Source organism: Mandrillus leucophaeus, unplaced genomic scaffold, assembly GCF_000951045.1.
Source record: "Mandrillus leucophaeus isolate KB7577 unplaced genomic scaffold, Mleu.le_1.0 Scaffold736, whole genome shotgun sequence".
NCBI classification, from domain to species: domain Eukaryota; kingdom Metazoa; phylum Chordata; class Mammalia; order Primates; family Cercopithecidae; genus Mandrillus; species Mandrillus leucophaeus.
Window position 1 is genome coordinate 1,064,221 of NW_012107986.1, and position 11,018 is coordinate 1,075,238.

The following is an 11,018-nucleotide window of genomic DNA, read 5'->3' on the forward strand; positions in this document are numbered from 1 at the left end:
CTCTGGGGAAACCAAGGACACCTCTGGGGAGGCCAGTGGATCCCACAGAATGGTATTCACCTGATGGCCTCACCCCCTCCAGGTTGTCTCCTGATTATGTTTCATCCATGAGAGGTGATCTCATGGTGACGAAGGGAGGAATTCATGCAACATCAGCTCATACTGTATCAAACCAGAAGGATGATACGGTTTGGCTGTGTCCTTACCCAAATCTCATCTTTAATCGTAACTTCCACAATTCCCATGTGTCGTGGGAGGAACCCGGTGGGAGGTGATTGAATTATGGGGGCAGTGCTTTCCTGCACTGTTCTCATGATAGTGAATGAATCTCACGAGATCTGGTGGTTTTAAAAATGGGAGTTTCCCCACACAAGCTCTCTTTGCCTGCTGCCATCCACATAAGATGTGACTTGCTCCTCCTCGCCTTCCACCATGATTGTGAGGCTTCCCCAGCCATGTGGAACTGTTAAGTCCATTAAACCTCTTTCCTTTGTGAATTTCCTTTGTGAATACCCATTCTCAGGTACATCTTTATCAGCAGCATGAAAACGGACTAATACAGTGGATTTGTTCATTCACAAGAAAAGAGGCAAGCAGTTGGCTGCTCTCTCTCGTCCCTACATTCAGTCCCTCCCTTTCCTGTAGGCACAGTGCTTAAGGAGCCAGGCCTGGACTTCTGGGCTCAGAACCAGGACCTTTCCTTACTGAGTGCAAATGATTGAAAATCTCAGGCTACAAAAGTGGAAGGCATGCACCCCCCCAACAAGAGACATGCCATTGCCAATGGGGACACTGGACTCCCTGTCCCCAGGCAGTGTGGGATGTGGATGTGGCCGTGTGCCTAGGACTGGCTCTTTTCTACTTCTCTGCTGCAGACCTGACCCCTTCTGACCAGCATCTTTTCCTTTAGATATGTGGGTCCCACTGGCCTGGGTCCCATTCTGTCTCTTTTTAGCATGGCTTGGCCTCTGTCTGCTTTGATTTCTATGTGTCAATTTTATGGTCAAACTCCCAAAGAGCAACCTCATTCCTCTAGAGAATGGGCTCCCTCAGTTTGCTCCCTTGAAATACCTGCAATTCTTTATTCTCCTGGACCCTGCTCTACAGCCTCTGTGGTTTTCTGAGAAAATCAGAAATAACCAGAACCCAGACCTGGAAGCTAGACCTGAAGACATAGTTCATCCACCTCTCAGGCTCTGGGGCCTGCTCAGGGTGTTCACACTGGGGAGTGGAGCACCCTCTCAATGGGCCTGCCTGTCCTCAGGCCCCATGACAGACAGTGGTCCTGAGCTGGGACAGCAGGATGACAAAGGCTTGCATTTGCACTCTGGAGCAAAAACATCACTGGATGGAAATTGAAGTAAAGAGAAAAAGAATGAGTGCAGGGGATGAGGAATCTCTGATGCTAACTCAGGGATACCACCAGTCCCCTAAAGCTGCAAATAACATGAATCAATCCTGCCCCCCCACCCCACACACACACACACACTCACTCATCTTGAGAGCCTTCCAATTTTTTTCTGTAATGCACGGACCTCACAAAAAAATGACTCAGCCTTACATAAGAGATGGGAATTTGAGGGGGACCAGGAGGGTGATGACTCACTGCCTTGAAATTTCCAGTGGGATACACATGTTTTCTTAGATGACTTTTTAAACATTTATCTTTAATGATTGTCCAAAATAAATGGTTTGGGAGGCAAAACGGAGTAAGGATCCCACGTCAGGGCAGGAAAGAATAGTCATGATGGAGAGGAGAGGGCAGGAGGCTGAGGACAGGGCCCTTTCAGGTCAGGTCTCAGAATGTTCTGGTGAGAATCCAGAACTCTCCTCCCAGGACCTCAGGGCATTTCAGGAACCATAATAATACAATCGCTTCATATAGCAAGAATCAGCCCCTGAGGCCTCCAGGAAGTACCTTGATTTGAAAGAGCTGTGACCAACCTCGGTGGCATCTCCGACTACCACGCTGCAGAAGTCTGCGAGGCCATGGTCCTCAGCCCTGTGCACAGGCTAAAACCCCAATCCCAGCTGCACCCCAGACCAATCAATCGAGATCTCTGGAGATGGGGCCCAGGCATCTATCTATCTATCTATCTATCTATCTATCTATCTATCTACGTATTTTGGTTCCTCAGATGAATCCACTGTGCAGCAATGATGAGCAGCTGCTGGGCTGGAGAGACTGGGGCCATTTTACACCAGGTGAGTAATTCAAGGTGTTGACGTCACCCTGATCCTTAGAGGGCTATTAGTCAATCCCTTGAATTTCAGATACAACCAGTTATCGCTGTCCCGGGAGCTTGAGATTTTTTTCTCCCTTTTCTGTTATTTGCGAAAAGCAAATCCCTGCAGGGAAGCCTGGCGGCTACACAGAGCTGACAAGGGGGCAGCTTGGGGAAGTGGGCCAGGCTTTGGGAGCGAGTGGGCCCCTCCAAGGAGAAGGCCCTTGGATTCACCTACAGGCAGCCCAGAGCCCTCCGACACCAACCCACCTCTCCCACGCCATGCCCGGCCTAGAGGCCCAAGGCCTCCAGCTGGATTGTACCAGTGATCTGCTGTCAGGGCGTCCAGCCTATGCCATCCATGGCTCCGCTGGCAAAAGGATAAAGTCAAGGGCTTCATGCTGGCACTTAAGGTTATTCCCAATCTTCCTTCAATCTTCCTCTCTCTCTCCCCAGTGCACATGGACCCTGCCCCACCAGGTTGCCCTCCCCCCACCCCAAATGCCCAGCGGGTTCCTACTTCCAGACTTCAGTCACACCCAACATTCTCTGGCTTACCAGTGTACAAAGTCTTCAGGCATCTCCTGTGCAATGCAAATCCCCCTGGCAGGAGAACCCTTGTGTCAGTCCACAGCTCAGGGGGGATCTACTGGAGATTGGGTGGAGGTACAGAGAACAGGTCCTGAGCACCAAGGGGAGGTGAGAGAAGGAGGCCGAAAGCATCCTGGACACAATTCATCCCCATGGTCTTAGCCTCACCCCCAGATTCCTGGAGCCTGGGCCTGGCTTCTGTGTGTGGCCGCTTGATGCCTGGCACTACCTGTCCCATGACCTGCCGACCTCCACAGGCATGTTCTGCTCTCCTCACCTCTGTGTGAGAACTTAGCCTCCCCTCCAAGAGCTGCCGAAAGGGGCTAGTAACTCCGGGCCATATCTGTCCACACTGTCACATACTGGCTTTATGTCTGAAGGAAAGGGGTTTCATGTCCCTGAGCCTCCACTTCTTCCACTACAAAACAGAATTGTAAAAGCACTAGCCACAGAGATTCGTTGTGGGGATTCAGCGAGGCAGCGCGGGTGAAGAGCACAGTCCTTTCAGGGAGGCTGTCTCATAAATGTCACCACCATTATGGTGCATGTTATGTATAATCCTCGCAAGCTCACTGGATTCCACATTGGACTGTAAGTGCCAGGAGGGTAGGGACCTTGCCTCCCTGTATGCTGGGTGCCCAGCATGTGCCTGGCACCCAGTAGGGACTCCACAAATATTACTTGAATAAATGAATGAGGCAGAAGCTATTATGATTATTTTGTTATTGTTCTCATTATCATTGTCATGGTTCTTATTATTGTTTTTATTGTTATTCTTATGAGGTCCTTCGAATAATGCCACCGGGCTTGAGAGTATTGTGCCCTCTCCCTGCCCCTCTCCAAAAGCCGCATTATCTCTCTGTGTAGACCCTGTTGGCTGTGAGCACCTTCTCTCCTCCTCTGATTTCTTTGCAACCCTCCTCCTTGGGGCTGCTGCTGTCCCCTGCCTCTCACTCTGCAGCTGTGAACCGGAGACACCTGCACATCCGTGCGACTCCCTGCAGCTAAACGAGCATCTTCACAAGGAAGCCCGTGTGCACAAGGTCAGCCCCATGGGCGAGGAGTCCTACTAGGTGACTCAAAAGCCTATCCTTGAGCACCCACGGCCAGGCAGCCTTTCCACCCGTGACTGTGGGATTGCTGCAGTGGGAAGCTGGGGAAAGTTCTGTGCTCGCCTCAGGTCGGTCTCTCCTGGAAATGCATGAACAGGGTGCCCGGGCCAGCCACACACCCCCAGTTCTTGACCTTTTTGTTTCAGACCTCGTATCTCACCTACTCCCCTCCCTTTTCTCTCCGTCTCTCTAAGGTGAGTCCCTTGTTAGCAGCAGTCAATACCTCCCTGCTGCAGCTCCAGGGTTGATGGGAAGTTAGTGGTTCCTGAGCCTCTGCCTCCAGGAGCTACAGCTTGAATACCCTCACCAGCCTCTCTCCGCAGGGTCCTGACCTCGGGGAAAGGCTGGAACTAGGGATGAGGGTGGGAGTAGGAGGGTAGGGAAGGAGGTAGGTTGCAGCGCTTGTGACCCTGCTGTGTCCTGTTTCGCACCTGGGAAAACCATCTCAAGCAATGCAGGCACTAAAATAGCACAGAGTTGGGACAATCTGCTTCACACACCTTCATTCTGAAGAAAATTGGAACCAGGCCGGGCGCAGTGGCTCACGCCTGTAATCCCAGCACTTTGGGAGGCTGAGGCGGGCGGATCACGAGGTCAGGAGATTGAGACCACCCTGGCTAACACAGTGAAACCCGTCTCTACTAAAAATACAAAAAATTAGCCGGGCATGGTGGCGGGTGCCTGTAGTCCCAGCTACACGGGAGGCTGAGGCAGGAGAATGGCGTGAACCCAGGAGGCAGAGCTTGCGGCGAGCGGAGATCACGCCACTGCACTCCAGCCTGGGCGACAGAGTGAGACTCCGTCCCCCCACCACCCCCCTCAAAAAAAAAAAGAATAAAAGAAAATTGGAGCCAGACGCGGTGGTTCACCCTGTAATCCCAGCACTTTGAGAGGCCGAGGCGCGTATATCACTTGAGGTCAGGAGTTCGAGATCAGCCTGGCCAACATGGTAAAACTACATCTCTACTGAAAATACAAAAAATTAGTTGGGTATGATGGTGGGTGCCTGTAGTCCCAGCTGCTACTTAGGAGGCTGAGGCAGGAGAATCGGTTGAACCCAAGAGGTGGAGGTTGCAGTGAACTGAGATCTTGCCACTGCACTCCAGCCTGGGCAACAGAGCCAGACTCTGTCTCAAAAATAAATAAATAAATACATAAATAAATAAATAGAATTGGAAAGGTGAGCCTGCGCTCCAGGCTGCCTCTGCACTGCCTAAGCATGACAGTGCCAGGTGACCTATTAGATGGGAATCTAAGAACATAGCCCCTGTCCTGTCCCCAGTTCAGGAGCCAGGCTTCAAAAACGGTGGTAAGGAAAAGTCTGGAGAAGACTACGAGTCTTTCTTGTTGACTTTCTCTCAAAAGAGTCACAGTAGGTCCCAAATATTCCCAATGTCTTCTTTATTTGTGTAGCAGTAAAAATGCAGCCTGTTGCTCAAGACTTTAAGCCTTCCTTGACCTAATTAGTATTTTCTCCTGTGTTACTCTATACTGCAGGGCTACCACTGATTAGCCCAACTGAAGGATGAGGGTGGCCTCATTAATCCAACACTCTAGTTAACTCTCATATCTGTATCAACAATTTTCAAAGGATTATTATAAAGCAAGGACCATCTTTGATAATCGTGTTTTTCTCTTTTTATTCAGAAGAGCCTTCTAGGGTCTTAGGGCAATGTTTGCTAAAGTCTGTTCCATGAATCTTGAGCTTTGTGAGGTGTTAATTGGTGTTTTATATACATTAAAAAGTCTAATAAGTTTGGGAAATATTGGATTTTTAAAATGAATATATTTAACTTTGGGAGGCCAAAACAGGCAGATCACTTGAGGCCAGGAGTTCGAGACCAGCTTCGCCAACATGGCAAAACCCCATCTCTATTAAAAATACAAAAATTGGCCGGGCTCAGTGGCTCACGCCTATCATCCCAGCACTTTGGGAGGCTGAGGCAGGCGAATCACATGAGGTCAGGAGTTCAAGACCAGCCTGGAAAACGTAGTGAAACCCTGTCTCTACTAAAAATACAAAAATTAGCTGGGCATAGTAGTGCACACCTGTAATCCCAGCTACTCAGAAAGCTGAGGCAGGAGAATCGCTTGAACCCAAGAGGAAGATGTTGCAGTGAGCCGAGACTGCACCACTGCACTCCAGCCTGGGCAACAGAACGAGACTCTGTCTCAAAAACAAAAACAAAAATTAGCTGAGTGTGGTGGCGCATGCCTGTAATCCCAGCTACTCAGGAGGCTGAAGTGGGAGAATTGGTTGAACAGGAGGTGGAGGTTGCAGTGAGCCGAGATCACACCATTGTACTCCAGCCTGGGTGACAGAGTGAGACTCTGTCTCAAAAAAAAAAGTTTATGCATGATTCTGAGACTTCACTAAATGCGTTAATGGTGGGTAAAGTGTTTTCCAAACTTCCTTGACCACTCAACACTTTTTTTTGAGAGGATGCCACGTGACTGGTGTTTGTGCCAGACTTTGGGGAATTCGGTCTTTGTCAGGCTCAACACAACAAGGCTTCTCATTGCTCATTTTCTTGTTGCATACGTTGTAGGATGTTACCCAGAAATGCCTGGAAAGCAAGGAGCAGCTATCAGAATGTTTGGGGACGCAGCTCCTCCTGTCGTGGTTCCTTCAGCATGGACTTCACATTCAGCAGGCCCATGAGGTGTTCCCTTTCGGATGAGCTCCAGGGTCTTAAGAGAGCATCTCTGGTCTCCATGAGTCCCTCTGAACGACGGTCCTGAGCAAGAACCACCTATAACCATCTGCTCAAATTAACTCAGGGGAAGTCAAAGCTTTCTATGTGGAAGGTGACTGAAACCACATACACAGACCACTGCAGCATTCCTGACATTATGGAGCTTGGAAATGATTCCAAATGCAAACATAGCTTGCTACGTGAGTGACATGTTTTTCTATGACAAGAACTTGGAGTGTAATCCTTCCCCCATCAAGAATGTGACATCACACCTTATCAGATTGTATGCATGAGCTACCAACCTCAACCACTGAACTTCAAACTATGTGAAAACCTAAGGGTTTGACAGACACTTTGAGAGCTTGGGCTGTGGCAAGCTACACTCTGTCAGCCTCTCTTCGACAGGGCCCCACCCTGCTAGCCTTTGAACTTGGAAGCCTCGCCTGCCAACACTGGTGCCGCCCTCTAGCATTGACAGACCGTATGTGTCTTTGTGAATCTCCGTTGTGTTGGACGGCTTCTCTCCCAAGAGCTGCTCTTATAAAAGAGACACGCCACACTTTAATGAGCCTTCGCTCTCCACCGAGGCCTGCTTGCATCCTAATTGAGCAAGTAGACTTTAGTAACTTTGGAACTCAGTCACTCTGTGACTAATACACCCCGTCTACCCAGAGCATTCCCTGTGAGATTTGTTCATGTTGCTCTCCCCCTCCTTAAGCATTGTGAACCTAGGACAAATATCATCTTTGTAGGGCAATAAACCATGTGATTTGTGAAATCATACTTTGAGCATCTCCTAATTTTAACCATACACGATGCCTGAGAACTGGGAAATGAAGAAAGGAGGAATTGGATCTAAAAATGTGTTTAACAAAGTATAAATCCCATAGATATCCAACAACAGGGTGCCTGATCAGATAAACAAAGGCAGGCTACCTCTTCCAAATGTCATAGACTACACAACACATAGAAAGAGGGTCATGGTAGAATATGAGGTAAAAAGAGGCCGTAATGCGGAAGGAGGAGAATTGTTGGTTTACAAGATGGTGTGGAGTCTGCCATAGAGAGCATCTGTTTGGCCCAGTACCAGGAGGCCTCTTTGGTGTGAAATGTGAAGCCCCCAGGGAATGGCCCTGACGGGATAAAAGGAAACACAAAATGTGAAGGGGACGGTGAGGGGATGGCTACTAAATTAAAAGAAATAGCAGGAATTTGAGAGAGTTGGGGCTGGCTGCTGGAGGAGACAGGAGCTGCCCAGTAGGACATCCAGGCATCGAGCGGGTGTCTGTGAAGGAGCGTGCACAGAGGATTCCTCACGCCAGAGTCTTGGAGGTGCAGGACGTTGTGTTTTAGTCATTAGATCTATTATCACATAAGGTCGTGGCCCTCTTGATCCTCATGCCTTTAGTAAGCGACCAGGGCAGAATCTCCTAGCGAGGGAGAGCTGAACTGGGAGTGGCCCCCAGCCCCACCTCATGGAAATCCTCAGAGCAGCCTGGAGGGCTAACATACCCAGGTGTCAGGCAGGGCCAGCAGGAGACAGCACCACTCAGAGTGGATGAGAGAGCAGGGTTACAGAGGGACCATTTTACAATGGTGTGGGCGGGCTTGGGGGAAACCAGATGCGGTCGGTCATGCAGTCCTCAGAGGCGGTAAAGCTCAGCACCGTTAATTCCACCTGGCTGGGGGCAGGTGGGGAAAGAGAGAAAGCAGTGGGGTTAAGGGAGCTGGGGCGCTGCCTGACAAAGCTGTGACCTTCTGTCATGGGACACAGCCGGCCCTCAGTGACCGCACAAAGAGGAAGGAGGGAAGTGACGTTATGCTGAATTGTTCCCCCAAAATCCGTATGTGGAAGCCGTAGCCCCCAGTAATTTACAATGTGACCATGTTTGAAAATGAGCTTAGACAGAAATGATTAAGTTAAAATTTGAGGCCCTCATCCAATCTGACTGGTGTTATTGGAAGAAGAGGTAATCCAGACATATTAAGAGACACCAGGGTCACACACACACACAGAGGAGAGACTGTGTGAGGACAAAGGGAGAAGGCAGAACCGAAAGGAATCCATTTCTGTTGTTTAAGCCCCTGAGCCTGTGCTATGCTGTTATGGCAGCCCTAGCGAGCAGATACAGTGAATCCCCAAACCTCCTTCCTTCCTCCTTATTGTCTCTGGCTGGGGCTCCCCTCTGGCCAAACCCCACCAAGGCCAGAGGGCAGGGGTGTGAGTGGGTACATTCAAGACAGGCCAGCCTCCCAGGTCCAGAGCAGGGTGACGAACGTGGAGAGACAGGGGTGTTCGCACACCTGGGAGGGGTGTGGAGCCGAGGTAACGTATCTTCAGATGGGTGACCCAGGCTCCTGACACAAATAGGACATAGAACGGCATGGTGAAGGCAGGCCAGCACCTGGACCAAGATTGGGAGAAAAAGGGAACGAGGACAACGGTTGGTAGGACTGCAGCTGATGTGTTTTCCCCAAGCTTTTGTTTTATTTATTTATTTATTTATTTATTTCAGATATGGTCGTGTTGTTTTAGACTAAAAAGAGCCAGTCCAGAGGCAGACTTTTCAAACGAAACAGCTTACTCTAGCTTGGGGGCAGGGAGGCTGTTGGGACAGACGGGTGGTAGACGGGGGCAGGCAGCACCTTTGAACTGCTGAAGCTCCAGCAGAGAAGAGATACCCGGGTCTCCTGTGCCCTTCACCCCTAGGTTCTCTCATGATAAAGGATAGACCAAGAGCGTGACCTTCTGGGTATGATGGGTGCTTCCCCCAGCTCCGGACTCCGTCTCAACATGGGTCCAAGCACCCAGGGCCCAGCTCTGAGAAGAATAAAAGCTTGGGGAGCTGTCCTAATATCCCTCACCCCTCGCTTCTTCTCCAGAGTCCTGGGGAGACATCATTTGTGACATCTGTTGCCCGGTATTCTTGCCTTAGGTTCACAAGTAGATGAGTTTCCTCTCTACTGGATGAGACAGGTGAGGCTGTGAGCTGCCTGCCCCAGTCCTTCTCCCTCTCCCTGTCTGCGGCTGGAGCCCTTGCTCTGGTGCCCCAGGACTGTCCACCAGCTCATCCTCCCTGTCGGCCCCTCCCTGCTCAGCCCCTGGCCCTCCACACCTTAGTTTTGCAGACTAGGAGGTGCTGCCTGTTCTCTATTCTCATGGGGACTGCAGGCAGGACCACATGGGGGGTTCTAAATACATACCCATCCCCCTTTCACAGGGTTGCTATGGGGACACATGCTCAGCTGCTTCCAAACCTTCTTAACCTCTGGAAATTGCTCAAATGGAAACATTAACACAGGACCACCCTCTCACAAAGCCCATATGAGGGCGGAATGAGAGTCAGGAATGGGCTCCGAGCACAAGGCACGCAGGTGTGTTTCACAGATGGGGTGGGGGCAGATAAACCTCAAAGCAACTAGGTCACCAAGTCCTGGGAGACAGCCCAGCTTTGTGAGACCCGCATGGGAGCTCACAACTATGCGCCAGATCCGAATGGGCTTCTGTGCCACCTTCTTTCACCCTCCTGGCCACTCCATGAGGGATGCTGTGATCTCCACATTGCACAGACGAGAAGCCGAGTTGCAGAGTGGCCACATAAAGTCCAGGGACACGCACATAGTCACGGTGCAGCCAGGATTTGAACCTAGGCAGATTCCAGAGGCTGCTGTCTGAGTTGCTGGTCTGAGTTTCCTTCTAGCTAAAGGTAGCAGGGAAAGAACCTACTGCCTGTAGGAAAACAAGATCGATTTTCTTAAGCAACATGAAGCCCTCATGAGGACGACAGGACTGGTCATGTGAAGTCCAAAAGAGCTCCTGACTTCTCCTGGCTGAGGTCCACTTCTGTCTGCAAGCTGATGAGGCTGGCCCTGAAGTGAGCAGATTTTTCTTACCCCACTGGGGCTTAGCTGGACTCAGAGCTCCTGTAGCCCTGACCTCCCCAGGGCATCCACAACTCCCATATTCAGCCTAGGACTTATAGAGCTCCCTAGAAGGAATTAATTGTGGACAGCAGTGGGGACAGTCCATTTTCAGTCTTCCTAATCCTGTCTGGGAGCTGTTGGCTTGAATTCTTTGACCTCCAGGGTTTTAACAAAAGCCTACTTGTTTAGGATGCGTTTATCAAATAAGGGATGCAAGCTGTGAGTCCTCTTAGGCAGAAATGGACTTCTTCTGACCACAGCTGCACTCCTCCCACTCAGCATCTCACAGGTGGACATGGGACAAGCATCTCAGTGGTCTCAGCTGTCTGGCTTGGAAGTGGGTGGAGGGGAGAGGGAGAAGGTATAGACCTTTAATCTTCCTCTTTTTGACACCAGAAAGTATCCCACATTAATCAGTCCTGTATTAATCAGCTCCTCCCTCAGGCAAAAGCTGAGCTGGGAGAGTCCCA

The 11,018-nt window shown here is 50.3% G+C and overlaps 1 long non-coding RNA gene across 1 annotated transcript in view; it reads left to right on the top strand.

Annotated features, from left to right (window-relative positions):
- LOC105528835 overlaps positions 1-7,407 on the top strand; it is a 35,644-nt gene extending 28,237 nt beyond the window's left edge. The window contains exons 2-3 of the long non-coding RNA XR_001004418.1: positions 2,139-2,205; positions 6,478-7,407. This is a non-coding gene — a long non-coding RNA (uncharacterized LOC105528835). The remainder of the gene's footprint in view (positions 1-2,138; positions 2,206-6,477) is intronic.
- Positions 7,408-11,018: the final 3,611 nt, after the last annotated feature.